This window comes from Mastomys coucha, unplaced genomic scaffold (genome assembly GCF_008632895.1).
Source record: "Mastomys coucha isolate ucsf_1 unplaced genomic scaffold, UCSF_Mcou_1 pScaffold22, whole genome shotgun sequence".
In the NCBI taxonomy this organism is placed as follows: Eukaryota; Metazoa; Chordata; class Mammalia; order Rodentia; family Muridae; genus Mastomys; species Mastomys coucha.
In genome coordinates, this window is record NW_022196905.1 from 8565169 (window position 1) to 8570479 (window position 5311).

At 43.4% G+C, this 5311-nt stretch overlaps 1 pseudogene; it reads left to right on the plus strand.

Annotated features, from left to right (window-relative positions):
• The first annotated feature begins 1660 nt into the window (after positions 1-1660).
• Positions 1661-3344, plus strand: LOC116069625 (annotated as a pseudogene).
• Positions 3345-5311: the final 1967 nt, after the last annotated feature.

Consider the following 5311-nt stretch of genomic DNA (forward strand, 5'->3'; position numbering starts at 1 on the left):
AATACAGTATGGACACTTTACAGTGTGAGTATAGTGTATTGGATATAATCATTAGACACAATTTAAAGCATGTGAGAGGATTTTGTAGATTATGCATAGCCACAACTTATGATTTGTTTTGTTGCTTTTGTTCTTTAGATTTTTGGAGGGAGAAGTTCTTACCACGTTATCCAGCCTGGCCTGGACTTCACAACAGAATAGAGGGACAGAGAAAGAGGTGTGAAAGATTTCATACAAAGGCTGAAAAATTGTCAAGTGAGAAAAATCTGTTATCAAATAGGAAGGCTGGACACTCCCTACTGCTACCCACATAGACACACAGATATACACAGACACAGACATATACAGACACAGAGAGAGAGAGAGAGAGACAGAGACACACACACACACAGAGACACAGACACACATAGACAAGGACAAACACAGACACAGACAAACACACAGACACACACATACAGAGACACAGACACACACAGACACAGACAAACACACACACACACAGACATACACAGACACAGACACAGAGAGAGAGACGGAGACACACACACACAGAGACACAGACAAACACACACACACACACACACACACACACTTCCCTAGAACTGCTTGGAGCTACTGATGGAGCCCATTGGTACTCAACAGGGTTTGAAAACAACTGGTAACTAACTCATTGTAAAACATACACCCCTGGGTAGAGAGGTAAGATAGTAAGGAGCTATGAATGGCATATACCCGATGCAGTACCTGCAGAAAAGCCTGCACAATACAAAGGACCCCCAGAGCCCCAAACATGACGTCAAGGCAACATCCTTTGCATGGCATCTGCTGTTTACTCAGGCCAGTTTCCTTCCTCGGAAGTGTGTCTCCATTTCCTGACAAATTGCCCTTGTTATCATCCACATGTTTCTGTCCAATTCCTTGTTTTAGGACATAAGAAAATGACAATCCCAGAAGATGCCTTCTGAACCCCAATATCAGTGTCATCAAAACCCCCTGCCTCAGCCTTCTGAGAGCTTCAGTTATCAGTGTGCACCACCATGCTTCCTCTCCCCCGTTTCAGAGCCCATGGCTTTACTGCATGCCGAGAACATGGTGTACCTTCAGCCTGTGTTGCTAACTCTCCCATTCCCTTCTATGTGAGGACCCAGAACATCTCTGAATTTTCCTGTCTCTGGGGGGTTCTGCTGACTTCTGTGCAAATATCACTCAGGTCTTCTATGATGGACATTGGCATGGACATTAGAAAGTGGTGGTGAAACACATTTGTAATCCCAGCACTTGGGAGGCTGAGGCAGAGGCATCACAAGTTCAACATGAACCCGGATGACATAGCCAGACCCTGTCTCAAAACAAAGAAAACAAAATGGTAGAAAATGTGGCTAACAACACTGACAACACAGATCACCTGGGGCTGAACAGGAGTTCTGTTGCATCTGTGTGACCCTAGGGTTGGCTCATTAACATCTCTGGGCTTGTTTCTTGAGCTGAGTTGGAGAATAATCATAGCTAAATCATCATAGGCTTTAGTAAGAGTTAAGTGTACTGAAATATGTGTGTTGGTTAGGATCTTTTTTTTTTTTTTTCCAAGTTGACATAAATTAGAGTTGTCTGAGAAGAAGGAACCTCAACTAAGAAAATACCTCGTTCTCTCTCAGGCAACATGGTGGGTATGGAGGAGGCAGTGTCCTTCGGGGGCCACCTGAATGATGACCTGGATCCAGAGGACTGGGAAAAGGGAATCTCTAGCATGGCTGAGGAATCCCCCAAGAAGAAAAGATGGAGAAGAAGAAGAAGAAGAAGAAGAAGAAGGAGGAGGAGGAGGAGGAGGAGGAGGAGGAGGAGAAGAGGCTGTGTCAAGGCAACCAGAACTTGATAAGGAGTCAGGAGCCTTGGTAGGTGCAGTAGCAGAACAGTTGGAGAGACAAGCACTGGAGGAGAAAGAGAGATGATGATGATGATGAAGATGGCAATGGTGATGTTGATGCTGCAACTGGGAAGAGGAGGAGGAGGAGGAGGACCAAAAGTTCAAACAGACCCTCCCTCAGTTCCAATATGTGACCTGTATTTTTTTTTTTTTTTGGTTTTTTGAGACAGGGTTTCTCTGTATAGCCCTGGCTGTCCTGGAACTCACTTTGTAGACCAGGCTGGCCTCGAACTCAGAAATCCGCCTGCCTCCGCCTCCCAAGTGCTGGGATTAAAGGCGTGCGCCACCACCGCCCGGCGTGACCTGTATCTTAAATGTTGTATTTTCCAAAGGACAAGAGTATGAATACCCACCCACACAAGATGGGTGAACAGCTGCTTGGAGAACCACAAGTGAAAAAAAAAAAGGCCCTAGATCATGCTAGTGAGGAGATTTGAAACAACTTCTGAGAAGCTGCAGAAGCACATCAGCAAGTTAGGAAATATGTCAGGAGCTGGATCAAGCCTGGGATGACAATGATAGAAATCAGTGAGAAGTTGGAAGGCTGTTCCTGAAAGCTAATAAAGGAAAATGGGTTAAATGCAGGCCTGGCGTTTCCCACTGGGTGTTCTCTCAACAACTGTGCTGCACATTACACTCCCAATGCTGGTGACACAATAGTCTTACAGTACTATGACATCTGTAAGATAGACTTTGGAACACATATAAGTGGTAGAATAATCGATTGTGCTTTTACTGTTATTACTTTTAATACCAAATATGACATATTATTAAACTCTGTCAAAGATGCAACTATTCCTGGAATAAAGTATGCTGGGATTGATGTCCGTCTCTGTGATGTTGGTGAGGCCATTCAAGAAGTTATGCAATCCCATGAAGTAGAAATAGATGGGAAGACATATCAAGTGAAACCCATATGTAACTTAAATGGACATTCAATTGGGCCATATAGAATTCACACAGGAAAAACAGTGCCCATTGGAAAAGGAGGGGAAGCTACAAGAGTGGAGGAGGAGAGGTGTATGCCATTGAGACCTTTGGGAGCACAGGGAAGGGCATGGTTCATGACGACATGGAAGGTTCAGATGACATGGAAGGTTCACATTACATGAAAAAGTTTGATGTGGGACATGTGCCAATAAGGCTTCCAAGAACAAAACACTTGTTAAATGTCATCAAGGGAAACTTTGGAAAACAACACCCTTGTCTTCTGCCGAAGGTGGCTGGATCGCTTGGGAGAAAGTAAAGACTTAATGACTCTGAAGAATCTGTGTGACTTGGGCATTGTAGATCCAAACCCACCACTGTGTGACTTTAAAGGATCATACACAGCACAGTTTGAACACACCATACTGTTGCGTCCAACCTGTAAAGAAGTTGTCAGCAGAGGAGATGACTATTAAACTTAGTCCAAAGCCAACTCGACATCTTTATTTTCTAAGCTTTGTTGGAACACATTATACCACAATTTGCAATATGTTGTCTGTTTTAACAGTGGACCTGTGTAATACTGTTATGCATGTTTAGAGGAGTCTGATCAAAGGTAAACTGTCTACATGTAATTAACCAAGGAGAAGGCTTTCAAGACGTTAATGTTAACTGTTCTCCTGTCTAGGAAATGCTGTACCGCTCACTAGTCAGGAATTACTTACACATTTTGTTTTGGAGACCTGAGAGATACTTTTGTATGTTTATATTGCCAGATTCTTACTTGGGTGCTTTGAATGACTACATTCAGTTCTGCACCTATGCCCTCTGGTATTGCTTTTTAACCTTCCTGGAATCCATTTTCTAAAAAATAAAGGCATTTTCAGATCTGACAAAAAAAAAAAAAAAAAAAAAAAAAAGAAAAGAAAAGAAAAAAGAAAAAAGAAAATAAAAGAAAATACCTCTATCATATTGGTGTGTAGGCAAGTGTGTGGGGCATTTTCTTGATTCTATGCCCTGGACAGTTGGCCCTGGAGTGTATAAGAAAGCATATAGGACAAGCCAGTAAGCAGCATCCCTCCATGATCTCTGCTTCAGTTCCAGCTTCCAGGTTCCTGTTTTTTGGTCATGGTGTACTGTGTTTTTATCACAACAACAGAGAACAAGGAAGGACAAATACATAAGGGGCTTTGATTTGGGGTGGGTTTTCATTTGTTTGTTTGTTTGTTTTAGACAGAATTTTATGAAGCCCAAGCTAGCCGATCTTGAACTCTTGCTCCACTTTCCAAGGGCTGTAATAATAGCATGTGTCATCATGCCCAGCTCCAAAACACATAACCTTTCATTTTAATAAGGTGACTGTATCCCTTTATTTATCTATGATTCTGTGCTATAGTTTAAGGTTTTTCTTCCTCTCGTCGCCCAAATTGCTGATCCATGCCTTTTCTTTGCCCATGGTCTGTGCGATGCTTGATTTTGATCATGAACTTGACTGGATTAAAAGCTATCAAGGTTCTGTAAAAATGCACTTCTGAGTATGTTTGTGGGATAACTTGTGGGGAGAGACCTCCTATGAATGTGAGCAGCACTGTCCAGTGGACTGTGAGCTGGGATGAAACTGGAGGAAGAAAACAGCAAGCCCTTTCTCCAGTAGAGGAAGTGAGCCTGTTGCTGTGGTCACTGATGCTTCGCAGAGCTGAACTGGTCACTCTACCCTTTCAGCTCTGGGAAGCTCCTGAGCCTTCAGCCTTGTAGTGGAACTCAGACTTTTGGACTGAGCAGCTACTGGGCTCTTTGTCTCTCCAGCATGTACACAGCCCTTATAGGACCACCCCACTCTTATTATTCTGTAAGCAGCCAACCCAATATAGCCCTTCATTCTGCTCCATTAGTTCTGATCCTCTAGAGAACCTTAATACAAGTTCTTTGAACTAATCAAAGTTTTTAATTAGAATATCATGGTTTTAGTTCCGGGGGGGAAAAAAAAGTATGGGACTGGGATAAAGCTGTCCTTCATGTATGCTTGGCAAACATTCTACCACAAACCACCATTCCCGGCCTTAGAAATAATGGTTATGAGGCAAACTATAACACTGTCCTCAATTACAAGGACTAGTCCTCAAGTCCTATGAGAAAAGCACAAGACAGAAGCAAAGCCAACTCATGAATAGCCCTCAATGCGACCAGAAATAGAGCCTTGCTTTTGTAAGCCAGGGGGCACAGTCTGAGAGCTAGGGTGTAGCTCAGTTGGTAGGCTGCTTGCTCAGTGTGCTTAAAGCCTTGGGTTCAGTCTCTAGCACTCCATACACTGAGTGGCACTGGGTCTGTGATCTCAGGCAGGCAGGAGGATCAGAGGGTTATTCTTGGGTGCTGTGGTAGAATGTCTCCCATAGGCTCCTGTATTTGAATGTTTGGTCATTAGGGAGCAGCATAGGGATCGGGGGATATGGCCTTGTTGGA